This window comes from Neodiprion pinetum, chromosome 7, assembly GCF_021155775.2.
Source record: "Neodiprion pinetum isolate iyNeoPine1 chromosome 7, iyNeoPine1.2, whole genome shotgun sequence".
Lineage (NCBI taxonomy): Eukaryota > Metazoa > Arthropoda > Insecta > Hymenoptera > Diprionidae > Neodiprion > Neodiprion pinetum.
In genome coordinates this window covers 1,698,262-1,720,308 of record NC_060238.1, presented here as the reverse complement: position 1 = coordinate 1,720,308, position 22,047 = coordinate 1,698,262, and the positions used below count along the sequence as shown (strand labels likewise).

The 22,047-nt window shown below is 37.9% G+C and overlaps 2 protein-coding genes across 8 annotated transcripts in view; one reads left to right on the top strand and one right to left on the bottom strand.

Moving 5' to 3' along the window:
• Positions 1-22,047, top strand: part of LOC124222729 (uncharacterized) — a 51,812-nt gene that overhangs the window by 7,333 nt on the left and 22,432 nt on the right. Inside the window, exon 4 of one of the 2 annotated variants that reach the window (XM_069137632.1) lies at positions 16,118-16,172. The exons of the other annotated variant lie outside the window; for it this stretch is intronic. The gene's annotated coding sequence lies outside the window, so the exon portion shown is untranslated. Of the gene's footprint in view, positions 1-16,117; positions 16,173-22,047 lie in introns of those variants that run through there. 2 annotated transcript variants of the gene reach the window in all.
• LOC124222723 (protein turtle homolog B) overlaps positions 1-22,047 on the bottom strand; it is a 164,206-nt gene that overhangs the window by 122,301 nt on the left and 19,858 nt on the right. The window lies entirely within an intron of this gene.

The following is a 22,047-nucleotide window of genomic DNA, read 5'->3' as shown; positions in this document are numbered from 1 at the left end:
TTAAAAACTTTGGGAACCTTCTGTGGCGTAAAAAAAAAAAACTGTTCAACTTTGTATTCCGCTTGCTTTCCATGAATTTACATTTTTAATCTCAGACTTACTTTCTACTTGGAAAGCGAATAAACGAAATTGATTTATAATTTAACGAACCTCTCTAGTTTCGTACGACGAATTTTGATCCACCTTTTTTTGGTTTATCAATTTTCTTCGTTGACTACAGCGTGTCTAACATATGAATAAAGAAACCGTATTCGAAAAACTGAGAAAAGTGAACCGGAGGGTGAATCGATCGTCTCGCTTCGTAGAATTGAATCATTTGTCTCCTTACCCGTTACTTGTCCAATGAACCAGTCGCATTATCCTTCCTCTCTTCGTTGTTGTTTCGAAATAATTTCACACCCACGCCTACCAACAACGAGATTTGGCGACATTTACGTCAACACGGTGAGTGGCGCGTTGATTCGCAAGTGAGCGTTACGTACCCGGTGTGCCGAATATCTGGCGTTTGTTGCGGTCGGAGAGGTTGGAAAGGGTTCCACAAAATTATCGCAACTCCCGTCTCTCGCAAATCTCTAGTCTTACCCAGGCAGCAGGGAATTCCACCCATGACCCGATCCCGAAATCTTGTATAAAAGCTGGAACCATGTCCAGATCCAAAAACCCGACGATCTCAGTTCGTCAAAATCGATGAAACTTATTAATAACGATAAAAAAAATTGGTTCCAATTACGTATAGAAATTCGTAGGTAACTTGTGATCGAAGACGATTGATAACGCAGGAATAAATATTTACTTTTTAAATTAAACTTTCGTTGTACGTATACCTTGTGTAATTCGTACTCATGAATTTTTTTTTCCTGACGAATTTTACCCAAGATAAAAAATTTCCCATCACACGGACGATAAGTAGGAAGATTCTCATTTATCCAAAGTGATAAAACACGGCCAGTAATACGCGTTCGACGGAACGAAATAGAAACGAAAACCAAGAAAGAAAAAAACAAACGGAAAGATAACCAGACAGGGAGAAAAAGAATAAGAAATGGAACGAAACAAAACGAGGCATAACGAAACGAGGCAAAGCTTTAACCGCTAGGGGAAAAGAAGCCAGAAATAGGCAGCAACGAGATGAGACGAGGCGAAATGAATCCGAAAATCTCATTTAGGATAAGCCGTAATAAATTCAGGATCGGGATTTTCCGGTGCTCGTTTACCGGTGCGTTACATGTCTTATTATATACATATATACATGTATATATTTACCCACGTTGCACAGAGAGAAAAAAAAAAAGGAAAAAGGAAAAGAAAGAAAGAGAGTAGAGAATAATTGAACGAGATTCGAAAAAAGAAAAATGTAATCCCCAATTTTACCACGTCAACCGTTTCTTTGATGTTGGCACAAAGTGTGCAGAAAAATTTTTTAAAAAGAAGACAAGAATAAAAACATGGCCGGTTGTTGTCTAATTTCCCTGAAGAGAGAAAGATGCTTGAGTTTAAAATATTTACAACTCACGTATAAAGGGGAAAACTTGCGTAGGTGAGGTGAGAATATATTTTCCATAGCTGTTTCAGCATCGAGATGATACGGAGGGGTGAAAACCGCGGACATTAACAAGCCGTAAGAGGAGGGACAAAGGATAAAAGAAGAAGAGAAAAGATATTGAATCGGAGCTTTTTGTCATATACATCTGGAACTGAAACGACGACGCCTTTATACGTGACTGCGATTTGTATGTACAGGGATAACAATATTGCAAGCTCTCCTGCGATGCATCGATTTACTCATTTCCTTTTCACCCTTTCACCCCCCTCCTCGTTAAATTCCTTCCTTATGCACATTGGACGACACATAATATACAACTCGGATAATACCTTTCTCACAGTTTTCCACGTTTCCATTCCGCGCGAATTTACATTCGATGCAAATGCATGACCGTCAAGAATCTACTGGCTGGCTATACATTCTCAACCAAAAGTGAGTCTCGTCGATGATATTGAATAATTTGCGAATCAGATTGAAATCGGAAAAAAATCATCAACGATACGGACGATGAGAAAATTAAACTTGAATAACAATAATGCCGAACAGTCATCAATAAATTGCTTAAACGAAACATTATCAGACAAATTTTTAGGGATCACTGTTTTGTCATGTGAAATGGCTTCGTTGATTTTTCTAAACGCACATAAATTGTTAAAGAATTTTCTCGTTGTGTTGAAATTTCCTTTTTCGAAAACTTCTAAAGACTGTGTTTGCGAAACTATTCGTTCAATGTCCCGGAAACTTCTCGATTGTAACGTACAACGTTTTTACGAAACCCTATAGAAAATTCAAGATTTTTCCTCCATGTTTCAAAATTTTAATTCACGTGTATTCAGAAAAATCAAAGAATTCATTTCACGTGACAAAAAAAAATATTCCCTAAAAATTTGTTGAACAACGTTTTGTTCAAACAATTTATTGATACCTCTTGGTCGTTATTATCATTATTATTATTATTATTCAATTAAAATTTTCTCATCGCCTTTACAGTGTTTAATTTTTCTCTGATTTTTAACTCACAAAGTATTCAATATCGTCGACGCGACTTACTCTTGGTTGAGAATGTACAGCCAGTACATCCTCAAAGTATCTGAGAAATATATTTTCTTAGCGGAAAAATCCCCTTCGTCTTCCCATTATTATTTATTTATTTATTTTCTCTTTCTTCTTCTTCCACCTTGTATTCTCCTCTACATCTTCCGAGTAAATAACAACTAACGCCGAGATGCAGGGGAAAAGAATGGGGAGGGGTATACTTTCGACAAAAAATGCTCGTTACTGTTTTAAATTTTCCTTCAAATTTAATTTTTTTCATACATTTTTACTGTCGAGTTATCTTTGTAAAGTAAAGAAGTTTCTTCTCGCGCCGACAAAAATTGCCGAAGAATGATTTCCGAATGACGGAATATTCCGAGGCAGACTTGCGAGAGAAATTATTCCCGACAGCTTTCAGTTTCGAACCGTAATTAATCGGGTGAGTGTAAAGCATTTTTGAACATTTTGAGATGGAAAAAAAAAATCACTAATATCTCAGCCTGCATTTTGGTATCGAAGATCGAATATAACGATGATAAATAAGGCAAAGATTGCGTGTGAAAAGAAATCGAAGAAAGAAATAAGGAAATGGATGACGAGCCAATTATTAATGATACATCGAATCCTGACTAGCCAGGAATCAATTCTGTACTCGTCGATACATATTTTAAATATGTACTCCAATTTGTAGATATGTTCGATTACGCTGCCTTACGAAAAAGATGAACGTGACATGCTTCTCGTCTTTCGATTAATTATAGAAAGAATTTCATCAATACGATGTTTTAACGCGTGTGGTTATGATAGACACGCGGTTACGCAACGCGAAAGTTCTTTCCGTAATTTCTGTTATCACATATCGACGCATTGGTACCGATGTACGAAAAGCTGTCCAATATTTACCGGAATCGGGCATATATATATATTTACTTTGTGGGATTGAGAAAAAAATTGATTCGTTGCATGGTTATTTACTAGAAGATTCAAGTAAATTGGAATCGACGCTGCAATCGAAGTTTCACTGCTGTTTGTATAACGAGAATTCAAGTTGTTTTTTTTTTTTCTACTCTAGGAGGAAAATTTTTCACGCCCATCGTTTAATTGTAAAATCCTGTAAGTTTTATATATTTTCATCCAGCCATTTCCGAGGTCATCGCGAGAGTTTTTTCGGCCAGACAGACATTTTTCTAAAAACCTATTTTCCGGATTGTAGAATTTGGAAAATGTGACTTTCCATAGAAACCAACACTTTTCTCGTATCACGAAAGCTGATGAAAAGTAAAAAATGAAAATGTTTGAGAACCGTATAGCAAAATCACTACTACTGCGAATTCCTCAACGTCCTCTTCACCCTTAAACGGAGTCGATCCGTCACTAGTCCAAAGTTAAGCCACGGGGTTAAATCCCTTATTTTGGTCGGCACGAGGGTGCAGGGAAAGAGATAGGCGCGAAAACTTTTCGCCCCCAAGATGTTTTCTATTTTCAACCTTCTCTGTTTCCGTCTGTTTTTACTTTTTATCTCTTCATTCGCAGGTATCGCGTGGACGAGAAAAGAACCTCGAGGTATATTATAAAAACTGCTCCCTCCTCGTTATCCGAGTTAGTAGTTTTCCAGCAAACCGCGAATGCTTTTCTTTCATCTTCTTCGCTCGCCTCGCTTTTTCACCCAAAACTTTCCTAACACTTATTATCTTTTTCAGTTTTTTATTCGTTTACGTTTAAGTTTTTTGTTTTTTTTTTTCTACTTTAATGAGTCTTTCCTCTAAAGTTTTATCTGTTTGTGCGTGTGAGGGATTATTTCCAACAATCTTTCACACTTCTCTCTTTTGTCTTCGTTGTAATACATATATGTATTTTTTTTTTTTTTTTTATATTATCATTCAGTAATTTTTGACTAAATTTTGACCGAATTTTGAAAAATCGTAGAATCAATAATTCGAAAAATCCAGCCACAAAACAGAGGGCTAGTTTTTCAGGCATTGATATCACGATGTTTTAATCGTGTTGTTTTTTTTTTCGTTTGTTTGAATTCTCAAAGGTCCAATTAGTGGAAAAAGAGCTTGGAGAAATCAATTCTAAGGGAAAAAAAAACTTTTCAAACGCTTCTGGACGTTTATATCCTGAGGATATCAACTTTACAACAGCTGTCCGCTTGAGGCAGGATTCCAGGACAAGAAATGAACTTTTTTAAATCAGTGCTAAGGTAATCGGCATCCTGTAAGGCTCAAAGGTTTTTTTTTTTCTCGTTCATCTCGTTCGTCTTTCTCATTGTTTTCGAAAGGTAGTTAGGTTACACTTTCTTGAATGAAAAACGAAAAATAAAAACATGAAAAAGCAATGGAGGAAAAAAAAACTTTGTCAGTGCGAACGAAAAAAGCAAAGAAATAAGCCTATGCGGCGACAAATGTTTTTCGAAAATTGTATAAACGAGAACAATAAAGCCGAATTTCAGCTATAAATAAAAAAAAAAAGGACAAAGTGAGAGAAAGTAAAAGTTGGGAAATCAAAAAAAAAAAAAAAATTCAAACTCGATGGTAATAAAAATAAAACACGCCCACACACGTTATTAATATAATCCAATTTCAGGTAAAATGCATACCAATCGGCGTGCGTTAAACTTCAATTAAAAGTCGCATGTTCGAGGCGCGTTAGTTATTATAGTAGGTCACGATTCTCGGTGTCGGCGGTGATGGCGGTGGTGCTGTTGCTGCTCGCGCGATAATTAAATCAGCCAGCTGGGTTGTTATTATTCCTGCTGGGTTTTATAGGGATGGAGAAGAAGCGGTTAGGGAAAGAAAGGGGCAACTGTAAATTGAGATCCCTTAAACCTTTGAGTCACACGTTATTCTACCGAGTAAATCTTTCTAACAGGATGGTAATCTGTGGTTTCCGGAATCGTTGTTTACGAATCTGAAATCAGATTTCCAAGATTCAACATGGCCGATGAAACAGCTCGTCTTTGTTGTATTTTCATCGTTTTTCGTACTATAATCGAGATCGAAATTCAATTTCTCGAAATACGTGATTGTTGCTCAATTTCTTCTTCATTTTTGTTTTCCCCTCGCAATGACGATTTTTTTTTCCCCTTGCCCAAGTCTCTCCGTATACAATCTAACATAGGTACCTGTATCACCCACGTAACTCTACCTATACGGTGATCATGAGTATTTCGCGTGACTCTCAATATCGAATCGACTAACTTTGCGCACGGTATTATACACGTATATATATATGCATGTATCCACGGTACGGAAAACTTGTATATATGATAATTTTCAGTATCTATGTACACATATAAGTCATGAAGAAACGACGGAAAGAAGAAGCGATAAAGTTAATGCTGTCGTAACGTTGAAGCTTTAAAATTCCTACCTCCTTCTTTTCTTTTCCTTTCCTTTCACGTATTTTCCTATCACTTCGAACTCTTACCACCACTTTTTCCCAACGATTCGTATTTCTCGTAAGTATAATCGATGAATAGAAAAACCGAAATACTCTCATTCAACAAGAAGAAAAACAACCGCGATAAAAACTCTTTAACAAATATTTTCAATATTCAGCTTCGTCGTCGTTACAACTGTTAACCACGTATTCGTGTTACAGAGAGAAAATTCATTTGCCGGGAAAAAGTATGAAAATAAAACAACGCAATCGAAAGAGAGAGAAAAAAAATAATATACATCTAATAAAACGCGTTTCTGTCGTTGCAACAGAAATGAAAAAAAAAAAAAAAAACAGAAATAAATAAATTTTCTACAAAAGGGAAACACGTAAAAATACTGAAAACAAAAACATATCGAAAAAACAATAAAGAACAAACGGCACGTCGAGTTCGTATTTCAACGCCGCGATGCAAAGGCGGATCAGTGGGAATTAAAGGGAGGAAAAGGGATGTAAAAAACGCGCAGGAATTCCAGAGCACGGCATCATCGGTTGGGGGTCGAGAAGCCCACGCGCTATCTTCTCTCTCTCTCACTCTCTCTGCAGGTTCCCTCAGCAATTTTCATCGTAATAATTTATAACGCGGAGCACCAGGAGCAGCAGCGCAGCTTCAAAGGGAACGAACCCTCAGCTCCGAACCCTCAACCCTGAACCCTGAACCCTCCGCAACCCTCGACAGTATTTATATACACAGATGCATACAATTTTCACTCAGCGTCGCAATCCTCGCGTCGGCTGTTCCTTCAACGCGTGCGTGTAAATAGTGTGCAGCACCTGCGCAGGGTTGCAGGATACGAGGGTACTCCTCCTGGGTCTACTTTGCGCGACGTGTTGTTGAATAGGTAGAATCCGGAGACTCGCCGCGAATGTTTAATGCCATTTACCGTGATCCGGAAGAATGTGGGAAATGGTACGTTACGCAACTAGTGCGTAAAATTCGATTGAGTCGGTTAAATTTTTCCACCGTAATCCGAATTTGAATGAATCTTACATTCTAATAAGAAATGGATAAAAAAAAACACACACACGCAAACACTCCCTCGGTAAACCAAAAAAGTCGGTGGCCAAATTGAAAATCTAAGAAATTATACAAAAATTTTTGGGCGGTTTACTTGAAAAAATAAATAAACAAATAAATAAATAAAATGGTGCGAAAGCCACGGATCCTCGATTTTCGGGATAAAAATACCTGGTAGCGGAGTAAATATAGAAGCTTTACACGGCGACGCTACCGCGAAAAGCACGCGGCGAATCGAGCGGCGGGTGTGGGGGAGGGCGAGGGGCGGAGGGCGGAAGTAGGTTTAACAAGCGATGCTATCTGTGCGAATGAATACCGTTATACCTACACGAGGTATTTCGAGCGACCCCCTCGCCACCCTTGTAGCCAGATCCTATCTGCCCCTCGCCGACCTTTCGAAATCGGCAGAGGGGGGGAGAAGGTGGGAAGAGAAAAGTTGGAGGGGGTGGATAAGCAGGATCGAGGAGGCAGAGTGACAGGGATGATTTTTCACGCTGTAGATATACAAGGTACACTTTGCAGGGATGAGAGAAAGAAAAAAAGAAAAAGAAAAATATTAGAAATCTTGCAAAAGCGATGAAAAACGTTTTTGCACAGGTTTTTTTTTTTTTTTATCGATTCACATCACACCTTCGGCGATGTGAGATAAGCATTGGTTTCGGTCGAGAATCACTTTTTCGAGTTTCAACGAATCTTTAAATTTTCGAATCACTAGAGTCCGAAAAAATCTAAAACTTGCACAATATTTTACAATCGAACGATGTCGGACAAACCTGCGGACTCTTTCCTTTTCATGACGATGAAAAAACTGTTTTTCCGGGTTGTTTTGTTTTTTTCACACCATAGATTTAATTTTCTTCGTTTCCTTTCTCGATTTCGAAAATTATTTCAACAATCGTACCGTCCAAATTCCTGCTCAGTTGAGTAATAAGAGCATAATTCTGATTAGTTTGAAAGGATTTCTGAAAAATCGTAACAAGCAAATTGCGCCCTTTCGTGTTTTCGAACGAGGCTTCTGAGAATATAATGCGAGCGTATTACGTAGATGTTTCAGTGGGCCTTGGATGGTTTTTTTTTTTTCGCAAAAAAATTACCGTGCGTTTTCCAGTTCGAGTAACGTGCAAACAATTTACGCTTTTAGAGGCTCGTATAATTTACAGTTGGAATGTTTTTTCGTCCAATTTTTTTTCGAGCCTTAGGTAATTAGGGCAACAACAAGGTTTACCTTTTTCTACTTTGTTTCTAAATTTTTTTTTTTTTATTCTCTCGGTTTTCTGCTCCCAATTTAATCTCAAGTTTCCAATGCCTTTACGGTAAATCAAATTATTCAAACGAGTTCCGATACACCAGAAACAACGATGTTACCTGGTAACCCTGTTAATTAATCAACGTCGTGAATAACAAACGAAATCGGTATTCGGACAGTTCAGCGTACCCGTAAATTTTACCTCCATTTTCAAGGTAGAAAAAAGGGTTGAAATTAACCATCCGACAAAAAACCGATTGTTTAGGAATGAAAATGAAACGAAACAACTCTATACAGGTCGGGGTATAAGACGTAAAAAATTATGACTAATTATACTTCCTATAGCCGCAATGATTTCATTTTATCCCTCAAAAATCATGCAAATTTATTCTATTAAGATATAAGAATTATATGAGAACTGCGAACAAGTAACTAACAATAAATTTACCCCCTGTATAAGTTTCCGTTTCGTCTTTTATAGGAGAGAATGTAAAAAAAAAAAAACAAACAACAATCCGGTGGAAGAAATAGATAAAAAAAATAAATATCTCAACAGCATGGGTAAAAAAAAAAAGAACAATTTTCAACCCGCAGACTGCATCGTTCTCCCTTGCGAGGAAAACTGCTTCCGCTCTTAATTTCAGACTTAAGGTTAAAGCCTCGACGAGGGGCGTCGAGCTGTTTCTCCCTTATGACGTCACGCGCGACGTAATCCCCGCTAGATGGCGTAGAGAAAATTGTACATGCTCAAAGTTAATTTTTGTTTCACCACCCTAATCCGGTCCAACACTCAAATCAAATCAGAAGAAAGACAAAAACGATCAATGTCAAAATAGGTATTAAAAAAATACCCATTTTTTCCTTCAACGTTGGAAATCAATTTTCTTTTCATCTTTCGTGCATGCAATAAATTTGACTCACCGTTATAAGTTCGCGATGCTTGAGGTACAGAGATAATCGAATTTCCAACTCACCTGTAACAAAAACAAAAACAGACAATACATTAGTTAAGACGAAAATGAAACAGTTCTTTTTTAATTGCCTTTTTTCTTTGACGATTATTTTTTCTTTTCTTTCAAAATTAATTCAATACCTTTTTAAAAGAAAAAAATACGCAATCGGATAAAAATCCAAACAATCAGAAACAAAAAACAAAGAAAATAGAAAAGATTTTTACAAGTAAAAATTAAAGACTAGTGAACAGAAAAAAAGTAAACATTGGCATCCGATGGTTTTATTGTGCTCAAAAATCATATTTTACATCATAGAATCAGTGTGAGTTGATTCAAATTGTTAAAAACGGACGTCTTCGAAATTGTTTCTTGCGATTTTTTTCAACAAGTTTCACCCGTGTGAAAGGAGAATTTGAAAAAATTTTGGATCGCCATTTTGGTTCGATGAAAACGTCGCGTTGGAAAAAGATTAAAATCCAAGGGGATGAAGTAAAAGGGCTGCTGATTTGACGCGGAATGCCTTGTACAGAGGTTGGATATCGTAACTTCCACGCACATACGTCTCAAGTGTCTTAGCGTTGTTCGATAAATTGAAGGTAATAACTGTTATCGGAAATGATTGGGAAATGCTTGCGTGTTTGCGTGTGCATCGCGTGTACAATCGACGCGTGTATAGGTTGGTAGGTACGTGGATAATGCATAAAATAGGGGAGGTTATGACTGTCCGGCTGCGTGGATATACCGTCGACCGTTTATATTCATGAACCCAAGTGATTCGGTCGGTAGCTTTACTCTGCCCCGCGAACTTCCCGAAAACCCAACAAACAAAACCCCGTCTAACCCGACGTACGAAACCTGAAACCAACAAATTTCGTACAATCAACGTAAACTTCAAAGACAGGCACTGAAAAATCGAGTAGAAATATCATCGAGATTGATCTTCATTTTTTCGAAGAAGCGAAAAAACAAAATGAAACGAAGGTTCCCGTCCTTTGCAAACAAAGGTTTTTCGAAACGGATTATTTCGTTGTTATTAACGCAAGTGCAAACGAACTATTGACAAGAACGAGGTTCGTACGATTCATTTATTTATTTTTTTAACACGAGGCCTGGATTTTATGTTTCAAAAATTTACCCTTCCCGTAATTTTTCATCCGCCTTGTTTCTCTTTGATTAATTTTCTCCTATACTCGGCTGATTTACATCATATCGTACCTAGACGTGGAGCATAAACGCGATCCAACCAATCCAAGATGGACAGAGACGGAGATAAAAAGAGAGAGAGAGAGACAGAGAAAGGGAAATGCGCGTTTACGGGCCGTTGATCACACGCAAAACGTAGATTAATATCACCGAAATTTGTTGGGTAAATATTTATACCGTGCGACTAATTAATCGTTGTACCTTTTGATGTTTGGAGAGACGCGAGTGTAGAAGAAACGAGGAACACTATTTCCACACATATCTGCATTGAACAAGTTTTCGTGAATCGGAACACGGGCATAGAATTATCGTAATTAAATACCCGATGTGGGAGTGAAAATTGAAAACGCGATATTCAATTTAACGTCTGAAAATTTCCATAAAATCAATCAACAATGATAAATTATACACAAAGTATCATTTCAATCGAATATAATTATTCGATCGGATGGAAAGTGTGAGAAAAGAATAAGAATTATGATTATTTTAACAAATTGCCAAAGGATGCTAAAATTATTAACAAAAGTAAAGCGGAATTGGAAAAGATTTTGAAAAAATGACTGCTGAAAAGTACTTTGCAGCAATAACGAACTAAGCTTGACTGTAAGTAAACAAAAATTATTTATTTTGTCATATAATATTCGAGTATAAATATTTATTATACAGGTTTTCTTCCTCTCATTTAGACAGCAAATATTCCAAGTCCGTGCACACATCGACACAGCGATCAAACTAATACGTTATTATTTCGTATTATCGTATTAATTTACTTCGCACTTGAGATAACTATATAAATAAATAAATAAATAAATAAATAAATGTCTAAAGTAAATTAAAAAAAACGAAAAATAAGAGACAGGCGCTTGCGAGGGATAATAATAAGATAGGATTACAAGGCGATAAAAAAAGAAATATATTTACAGAAAAAGAAATAAAAAAAAAAATAAAAAACGCAGGCATCGTACAAAGAACCGAGAAATGAATTTACAAAAATTCCTCACCGTTGCGCGAGAGACTGAAATATGCACGGGGAGTGGAATGGAGGGTCGGCTGGTAAAAATGGTGAGGATAGAGACTTAACGCCGGCGCGCGCCTGTTCTGCTAATTGCATGTCGGACCGGGATGTATCACTACTACTAGCAGTAGTAAAAGTAGTAGAAGCAGCCGCCCGTTGGGTAAAACGGGCGAGCTTTTCACGCCTCGAAGAACTTGGGACTTCGGGCTCGGCGATTGAACGAGATATTGAATTTTTCCCATTTCTTTCTCACCCTCTTCTCCGCTTAATATTATTATTTTTCATCCTCGAAGTCAACTTTATTCCTTCACTGTCAAAATACACCTAGCGTAATGTGGCATTGATGACGCAGGTATGCAACGAAATCATTCTTAAACAAAAACGATATTACAGATGTGAAGGTTTTAATGTGCCGAATTTGTATGATCTGCAAAACTAAAATTATACTTGTTGGTAGATTGATTTTCTAAAGATTTTAATCTTTCAACTTTTCACCTGTACAACTTTTTTTTTTTTTTTTATATAAATATTATTGCTATCATTAGTGTTTCGTTATAATTTGTAATTGTAAAAATACCGTTTTTATAAAAAGTAAAAGAAAAAAGAAAAATATCACGTTGAAAGTATACACGGTACATATTTTTCATTACTATATCTCGATGCATGAGCATCAAACACATTATAACTACATGTAATGATAGGAAGGAAAAAAAAAACTTGTTTTTTTTTCTGTTATTTTGCACACTAGTGCAATTAGGACTGTCGAAATTCGAGTATCCCTCTACATTGTTACGTACATCCGTGATATCGATATCACTTTTCAATCCTCTCACGTTTCGCAGTGGGAAATCGGTAAAATAGAGCCGAGGGTATTTTTGGATTCGTTACAATTTCAGCTGAGAAATTCGAGCGGTTGTGTAATCTGGTAATCGCGTGGCATTTTATTACACGAATTCGATACCGTTGGAGAGGTTTATTAATAGTCTGCAGCCCGGTATTACGTGTCAAGAGAATCGGGGATCGGTCGAAATTTGCCTAACAATAAAATGGAAACGGAAAGACGTCGGGAGGGTGAACGCGACCGGTTATTTTCAGCACGCTGAGGGTGTAAAAAATACGGTACGTCAATTTTTCCACAACAATAAAAACCCAAAAGTCAACAAACGGCAACGGGCGTGATCTTACGATTACCGATAAAAACGGAATTTCGTTGATCAATTAAATTTTCGCAACTAAACTCGAGTCTTGACCAAAATCACGAAATAAGTAAATGATCGTGTAAATGAATCAGGGCCTGATCGGGAGACCCAAAAAAAATCCCCAACAACAGATTTTCGACTAGATTTCACTGTATAAAATATTGATCCTAAATTCACTGGGAAAAATATTCTACGAATGCTCTGACACGTTTTAAACCATATACTTTTATACGCGTTCAAAATTTTCGTCGCTTTGATAAAGTGGATAAGATTAGTCAAAAGTAAAGACTACTCCAATCGATTGGATGAAAATAAATTCTCAGATGAAAGGAAAGTATGGAAAATTATTTCGTTCGATCATCGTTCCTATCAAATCCCAGGATCTCTTTTCCCCCGCTATTTGTCATCTTCTTTTCTTCGTTAGTCGTATTACGATTGAATATTTAATACGTTTCCTTTTTTTTTTATCGACAAGCTGGGAAATGTTACGTATTATAATATCGTGTGCTCTCAACTATACGCTCTGTGATGTAGGTATACCCACGTTATATACCCATCTACACGCTATGTACACCCACACACGTGTTGTGCCAAGGGTTACGAGATATTCCATTTAAATCCTTCCGGGCGATTATTCCTCTGAAGGGGGATGAAATAAAGTGAGCAGAAAATGTTGAATTATACCCGACATTTACGCAACGATATACACGTATTATTGAGAAGCAAAAATTTTCTCTTCGATGAGGTGTAAGTTTTTACTTTTATTTTCATTTCTGTAACGATTTTTATTTTCAAATAATCGTGGATAGTAAAATGTTGGGGGACAAAAAAAAAAAAAAAACACCTCCCAATTCGTGAACTTTTTAATCCTGCAATCATTTTACCGCTGATTCACGTGCGTTTGTCATTGTAAGCACAAACAACGTAATTTGTCTAAATTTTAAAAACTCGTTTTCCGATTAATTACAAAAAGCTGTAAAGAGCAGTGAAAACCATTCCACGTACGGTAATCTGAAAGCCTGCTTTGTAAAATATTTATTCTGAGGGAAAAAACGTGACTTTTATTTACGTACGTTAAGAGCAGCGCGAAAAGAGCGAGTGAAACTCGAGGTCCAGTTTCATCCGGCTTTCTAGAGTATTATACTCGAAGGTATATTTCGAGCCGTCCGAGAATCGGAAAACCCACGCATGTCGATTTTCACCTACAGCTGCCCCTTTTGCCGAAGGGACTGACTGCCTGCCTGGCATCTGGCAGCCCTCGATTCCGACGAGGATAAATTTCCCCGACTCGTTTCTATAGAATTTCACGGCCAATACTCGAGGTTTCGTCAGATTGGAGAATTGGAAGTATTCGCAAGGTAGGCACGAAACTTGTGAAAAAAAAACCGAAAAAAAAAATCACACCGATCCTCGTACAGAATTTTGCAGAAAACAATTCCTGAGTACAAAAACAAGATAATGTCGTATTGAAATTTATCGCAGAATTTTAGACCGTATAATTATTGCATCGATTAATCAAAAACTTTTTACAAGAAATTAAGTTTTATCGTGCAAAATAAAAATAAGTGATCAAATCGATCCACAATTCTGTTATTCAAAATAAATATTACATAATTGTATTTAGACGTTTGTTTTTTTTTGCCGCGTGTGTAATTGAATTTTATCTTCTGTCCAATTATTTTTATAAAATTAATCGTTTCGCTGCCTCAAGTTTGAAGTATAAATTAAAAGCGTTTTTCTAAAAACTTTCATAAGGAGTCAAACAACTCGTTACACCATTTGCATTTTCTTTTCCTCGTCTCTCTTCACCTCCACCGTTATTAATTCACATGCCGTCTACTCCGAACCCTCCCTCCCTCCCTCCCTTCCTCTCTCTCGCTCTATCTCTCTCTTTCTTCTATCTGCGTCACTTCGCATAAGCTTCCACGTTTACCTCTCGGTTTGCTTCCTCTTATTGCACAGCCGTTAACGTTCATTACTACTTTTCAACGTTGACCTTTCCTGCATTTTGTATACACAGCCTCCGCGGCGATTTGAATTGCTAATTTTCCACCATACACACACGGATACACGTATTATACATAAATATACTCATTTATATGCACAACTGCATGCATACACACACACAACGCGGGCAAAAATTCGTTGCACGTTACGTATAAACTAAAAAGAGAGCCAGAGGATGAAAATTGTTCGAATTAAAAAAAAATGGAAAAAAAAAAATTTGACTTCATTATCCCAACTGCATCCTACTTAACATTTTTCCTCTTCTCTTTCTGTATCTTTTTCCCTTTTTTCCACCGAATTCCGTTTCGTTTCACAAATTACTGTTACTTTTTATTTTTTCTCCCCCCTCCCTCCCCCGCCGTATTCTTTTTTTTTTTTTTTTTTGCTTCATCTGCCATTTCTAGTTACACCTCAGGCGGAAATATTCTACGTTAATTAGTACACGGTCGAGGTGGTAACCAAAGCTCAAGAAAATTAGAGTAAATATCTTGGCACGCGATTCGAGAAGTTGCAGGCTGTCGCTTCGTGGCTGGAGGGAATTAAGAAAAGGAAGAAAGAGAATGGAGGAGAGAGAGGAGGAGGGGAGGAACAGCCGGAAGGGTAAAATCGGTTGGCTACTTCCTGTGCCGAGCCGGAAGTAGGAGGGAATCCGGCACCAAAATCCCCGGCTTTTAGACGATATAATTCATTTTATGCAACTTTGGCTTTACGTTGTAAAATGTTTAGAAAATTTTTCGACTAATATTTCGCGTCGAACGCTGTGACGTTATTCGGTTAAAAATGTCATATTCGATTATCGTAGGCTAGCTTTCCAGCTTTTTCTTTCAAAATCACAACAATTATGCGTTCGATTTTAATTTACATAGCTACGAATTCAATTAACTGCGTGTGGATAAAATATATATCATATTATTATTGTCGTTTATCGATTTATCGAAATTTCTTATTGTCGGTCGCAACGCTGCAACGTAAAATGTATATTATAATTGGTCGGCCTTCTTCGCGGCTATTTTTCATTCCTTTTTTCACCCTCCATTTGTATCCTTCGTACGCGTTGCGGAGTTTGGGTAAAACTTGTCGGCGGGAAAAAATGGCAGGTGAGAAGAAAAAGTTTGGCCAAAGATCGAAACTTGAAACTGGTTTGAAACTTGTTCTCTTGTAAAAACTGACTTGGCTGTGAAAGCGCTGGAGTGCAAAAATGACGCCACTATCATTGTCTACGAATCGCGAGCCGTCCGTAAAATTTAGCAAAAAGCATCGGAGGGAGAAAGACGTGAGAAGAAGGTGAAACGAATCGAAGAAACGGGGAAAGAAGTTGATTCAAAGTACGCTTCGTGGTTAACCGGTGGATAGATAAAAAGCTATTTTTGTTTACTTATTTCTCCTACTCGATCTCGTTCGAATTCTCCCCCCTCTTAAATCGAGTTCGCATCACCCGCGGGATTTTCCGTCCGTAGGTGCAGCGAGACGTCAAAGCGGTTAAAACGTCGTCGACGCGACGCGAGGCTGGCAGGGAGACCGTTAATCTAACCACATCATTAATAACATTCCATTCTAGACCGTTGGCAAGAAGAAACTAGAAGAAAAAGTGGGTGGCAAAAAAAAATTACGAAAGCCGAAGTCTGCAACGGCGAAGAAAGAGACAGAGAACAACGATGAGAAAAAATAATACGGAAACTGGCTAATTGTAAGCGTTAAGGAAAAAAAATTTTAATTTTTCGTTTCGTGCCAGATGAACGAATTTTCTAGTACAAAATCTAAAAGCTAAAAAAAAAAAGGATAAAAAAAAAAATATAAAAAATACCGTATACAGATTTAGACACAGAATTATTGAATAATTAAATAAATGCAACACTTTATCGACTTCTCCTGACTATTACTGCAATATTAATGCAAAATTATAATGATTATTGCATATTTAATGACACCCACGCGTATAATATTATAAATTTGTGTCAAGCCCGGAAATCTGCAGAGTGAAAATATTGTATGAAACCGGTTTCAACATCGATATGCAGAAGCGATAATGAAAAATAGCTATAAATAAAGCGACGGGAGGTGCCACGAATCGTGTTTAATTTATTACGTTTGAATAAATTTTCCGAATAGGTAACAAAAGAGATGTGAAATTTCGTCAAGAGTTAGGATCGTCGTGCGTCTGAACGATTCATTACGGTTCGAATTGTAAATCAGGCTTCCCTCTCTTTCGCTCTTGCCAACATTTATAATTCGCGATTATGCGATCCAACGTGCCTTCTTCTCTCGTTATTAACGCGTTATAACTCTCTCTCTCTCTTGGAAGTGTAAAGAAATGAAATTGATAGAATTAAAAATGACACAAATAACAAATTTGTTAACCAAGCACAGTGTTGGGTAGATACCAAAAACTTGGTTTGGGAAAACCAAAGACTTGGAAACATTTTTTGTCCTTGTAGTTTCTACTTTTACACGCTTGAAGAAAGGCAATTTAAAAAACCGAATGTAAAAAACAATTTTCCTAGTTAATATTTTGAATTTCTTACTATCCGCACTTGTGGTTGAAAGAAAAATTGAATTCTCTTTTTCTCGATCGTGTCTCTTTACTTTCGCGTTTTTTTTCTTTCTTCTTCTTCTTCTTCTTCTCTTTTTCTCCTTTTCATTGCTTCATGAGGATTATTCGAAGCATCCCTAGCTCTCCCGGGGTTATTACCTCGGGCATGTTAAGCCAGTTACGATGTCTCCTGGAGTGCGAAGCCCTCGGCTAAGCCTCCATCGCCACGTCCCACCGCGCCCTCCTTAATTCTCGAGGCGAAGAAGAAGAAGAAGAAGAAGAAGAAGAAGAAAAAGAAGACCGCAGTGGAGAAATAAAAATAAAAATAAAAATAACGGTAACGATAACGACAACGACGCGACTAATGATTACAATATAATTATATAGAGTGATTATCCAATGAGAGAACGGTTCGTCGTCCGCTATTGTTTAATGCGCATGCGCTGCAATATCCGAGAGCATCCGTTTGCCATCGTGAACGTAACCTAAAAAAGTTTGTCATCTTAATTGACGACGGTTGGCCACCCTGACAAGTGACCGTTCGCAAAACATTCGTACTTTCTTTTTGCTTTGTCAGTTCAGAAATATGGAAGAAGTAATAGAATATATGCTTTTTTACGGGTAAGAAGGAGAGATGAAAAGGGCTGCGATATCCAATATTATCAAAGAGGGTCAATCTACACGAATCGACGTAGATAACGAGAGAGGGAAAAAGAGAGAGAGAGAGAGAGTGCGTCGTGTTCGAGGGGCTATTTTTACCGCAACCCCGAATTCGTTCCACTCGCCATCGCCTTCCCCTTCACCTTCTACTCATCATTTTCCTTGTCCCAAAATATCCGTATCATTTCCTTCGGAACGATTCGCCAAGGGACGAAGAAGCGTAGAGAATAGGAAGCAAGTGGACAAATAAATAAGGAAGTAAAAAAAAAAAAAAGAAGAAGAAAATGGAAGATATATAAGGTGAACTCGGGGGATAGTAGGAATAAAAATAAATATAAAATTCCAAACTCCTCCGCGAAACCTGAATCTGACGGATAAAAACACACGCATTATTTACGTAGGTATGTGTACTATATGTATATATATACCTATAAGCCTGCATATTATATTATATCGCACACAGGGTGACGAAAAAGTGTGAAAACCCGTGAAAATCTCGCGCGGTTCGGTGAGGAAGAAAAATAAATTACCCAGGTTCAATCGTAGATAATTTTTAACAAGGGATTCGATCGTGAGCTTTTATTTGACATTTAACCTCGTCTTCGAAAAAAATGGAAACGTGGTCTCTGACATACGTATTCCGTTTTTGTCAAGTCTGATTTTATTGGGAAACAAAATGCACGGTTAAAGTATGAGATGCATAAAAAAAAATATCAATCAATTTTAATTGTTTTTTTGTCTCTAATTCTTGGTCAGATTTTTTTTTGTTCCATTTGATTTTTTAGTTTCGTTACGGACCGTGAAGACGGAGAGCATTCGTTGGAGGGGAGAGGAGGGGTCGTATAACTCTTCACGTCACTTATACGTAAAAAGCTAGCCGATAAACGAAGGACAGAAGCTGGTTGGTTTCTTGCGTCATACTTCAACAGCGTGATTCTACTTCTCGGCTCTATTTCTTCTCTCTTTCCTTCATTCTTTCCTTTTTTCATTCTTTTACCTCCGCCTCTCACCCTCCGCGGGGTTATTCAAGCATAAGATACATTATTCCACGAGAGCCTGCCTAACACGCTCTCTTATACGAATTCCATTATTTACACGGTTAACAATATCGTATAAATATACACTTCTCCTCTGTATATTTACTTCTCGTGCCGAACCCTGAGTCATTTTTTACGCGGAACCTTTTCCCATCTATTATTCAACGTTTTTGTTATACTTTTATGCCAATTAAAAAACTGATTTTAATTTTTCTACACGACGCAGCAGTTGCCGAATGGCTGATTTTTATTTTATTTTTTTCTTATAATTACACTTCCGGATCATTCCTATTTTGCGGATCAAAAGACAGAAAAAAAAACGAAGGGGGGAAAAGAATAAAGAACGAGAAAAAGCTCGATTTCCGATCGCGAGAATTCGGCTCTCGTCGTCGTCGTTTTCAAGTTTTTGCGTCTAATCGTGATAGATCAGGAGGTCGGTGCCAGCCGATTAACCTGAGCCTTTGTCAAATAGTTTTTTCCGTTTCTCCGTTTTCTTATTTTCGCATCCGTCTTCACTTTACTTTTCTCTTTCATTTTCACGCTCCTTGTCCTCGGCATTCCACCGCTGCCACCAACGATCTCGCGAGTTCCTCTTCGCGCTAAGTGGAAATAATAACCGAGGGTCTGATGGACGAAAGCTCCTCTCGCCTAGACCGACTATACCTGTAGGTCGAAGGTTACACCCGAACCTTTTTGAATTTTAGCCTCGTTCGAGTCTCAGGTTTCAGGTCAAGCTGCTGGCTTGAGTTTCAGAGCTGAGATGTTCGTCTAGAATTCTTTGTCTGGCTAGATTTTAGGCCAGCTCGTATTTAGCCTTTCACTTTGGTAAAAATCATCCAGGGGTGGTAATCGAAACGCGAAAGGATCAATATTTGGAATTTCCGATGTATCGAAATTTCAAACAAGCGAAGATAAAAAAAAAAAAAAATTGAATTGTTCGAAATCTTGATTTTTAAAAATGTCACCGATTAGTAGTCATTCTAATCTCTTTGAAATTTCTATATACAAGCCATTCCAAACATTGATCCTTTCAAGTTCTCACCCCCCACCCTTTTCGACCTCGCTAATTTCGGTTACAGTTTCGAATTTCAAACTTTCTCGCATTCCGCGGAAAATTGTCGGGAATAAATTGTGCGAATTACAACCACAACAACAACAACAACAACAGCAACGCAGTTTCACGAAACTGGGAATCAAAATTCAGGTAGTGTCGGCTTAGAGCGGAAGGATGATTGTACCCCGTGCGGCTTTGCACATCTAAACCTCGTTAAGACGCCACTGCGGTAGTCATTTGATACGGATTAAAGGAAGAGATCGACGTGACGTTGAACCCCGTCTGACGTAGACGTTGTCGGTTTGACATAAATGAGTCACACAATTCCCTATATATACATATATATACTCTCTCTCTCCCTCCCCCTGATATCTCCACGTCTCCATCTTACTTTTCTACATTAATATTCAAACGCATTTACATCCCTTCGTAATTTCGCCGTCTTGCCACGTCGGGTTGTTTCACTTCATACGAATTCGAGGAGTATAACGTTTCTTGTACTAGATGTGTAACTTTTCCGTCCCCTTATCCTCGTCCGGGGAATAAAATTGAGTAATAACGTCAATTGCGAGACTGACGCGAAGCGAAATAAGAATCTGACAATAAGGGGTAAATGAAATAGAAATAGTGAAAATTTCATGTCTATCCGACAAATATTCTCGAATATAACCACACATTTGAAATGAGGCCTCGGAGCATTTCAAAGTACCGGTGAAACTTTGAATGCATTTTTCTCAAAACAACGTTTTCAAGATTTCTTCGGAAACGGGTCGTTATTTTTACAAGCAAAAAATATCAGAATCAACTTCAATTTTACCCCAATATGTGTATAAATTTTTATCTCAATACACTGAAATGTTTTCTCGTGAAAAATCTTTGAAAAATCCCTTTTTTCGACCTCCTGACTACGTATAACCTCTCAAGGAGTCAGTCGAAGCTTGAAATAGACGCAACCTCGAGTTTTTTAGATTCGCCAGTGACGTTAGTTTGATTATTATTTCGCGGTCCTTGATTTTCGATTCGACTCTCGTTCGTCTATTGTGATGTTCGAATGGTGAAGAAAAAGGACCCACAAAACGATTCGCATTGTCGTCAGATGCAGGGTAGAAATTCAGAAATGGTGAATTGGTGGGCGTGCATTCAAGGGGGAAGATAGAAGATGGGTTAGCCTCTGAGAAACCTCGAGGTTCCAACCCTTGGTTGAGGGGAGAAGATTCGTCGATATCGGACGGTCGCTTGTTCCCAAAAACAAAACAGGGTATCGCGTCTAAGTAACACAAGTAAATTACATCGTTCGCAAAATAAACAGAAAATGTCAACATTACAAATTTCAACACGCGTTATCTTCAACGTTAAAAACTTCAACACGCCCTAATATCGACCCTAGTGTTGAGTCGAAAAAATTACAATTTCTACAGTGTACGATCTAAATTCTATACACAGTTCTGAACAAAATCATTCCAGTACATTTTCATTTAGCACAGAAATAAAGAAGTGACACGGATTTTACAAAATCGCAATAGTAAATTTGTAGAGTTCATGCCATTACTTTGCTTCAACGTCAAATGAAAATTGATTGGAGTGTGTGTGTGCGTGTTTTTTTATTCAGAATTGCGTATAGAATTGGGGATGTTAAAGTCTTTTTCGCGTTTGAGATAAATTGTGGGACAAATTATGTCGAATGTATGAGTGTTAAATCGACGCGTGTAATTTCTTACGTGTTACGTAGACACGTAACCAACAAACAGCAACGAAGAAAACGAGGAAAAGGGAATACCAGAACGGAATAAGGGCGCAAAGCCGATGTCAACTGGAAGTTGTGGGGACCCAAGCCAATCAGGGGTCGCGTTGAAATCAATCGTTTAGCGGTCAATCGTGTTTCGGCGGTTGTTGCGGGGCGGAATCCAGCAATCACGGGAAGCCTCTTGCAGTACGTGGGCGGACATCCAGTGTCGATGAAATCGCGCAGCACCGTCAGCAGCGCGGAAGTTAACGGGTAAAGGTAATGGGACGGTGACTGTGGCTTCGCCTACCTACCAGCACCGGATTTATTTCAACAACCATGACACTGCGCACCGCGCACCAAACCCGAGCACTCGCCACTTT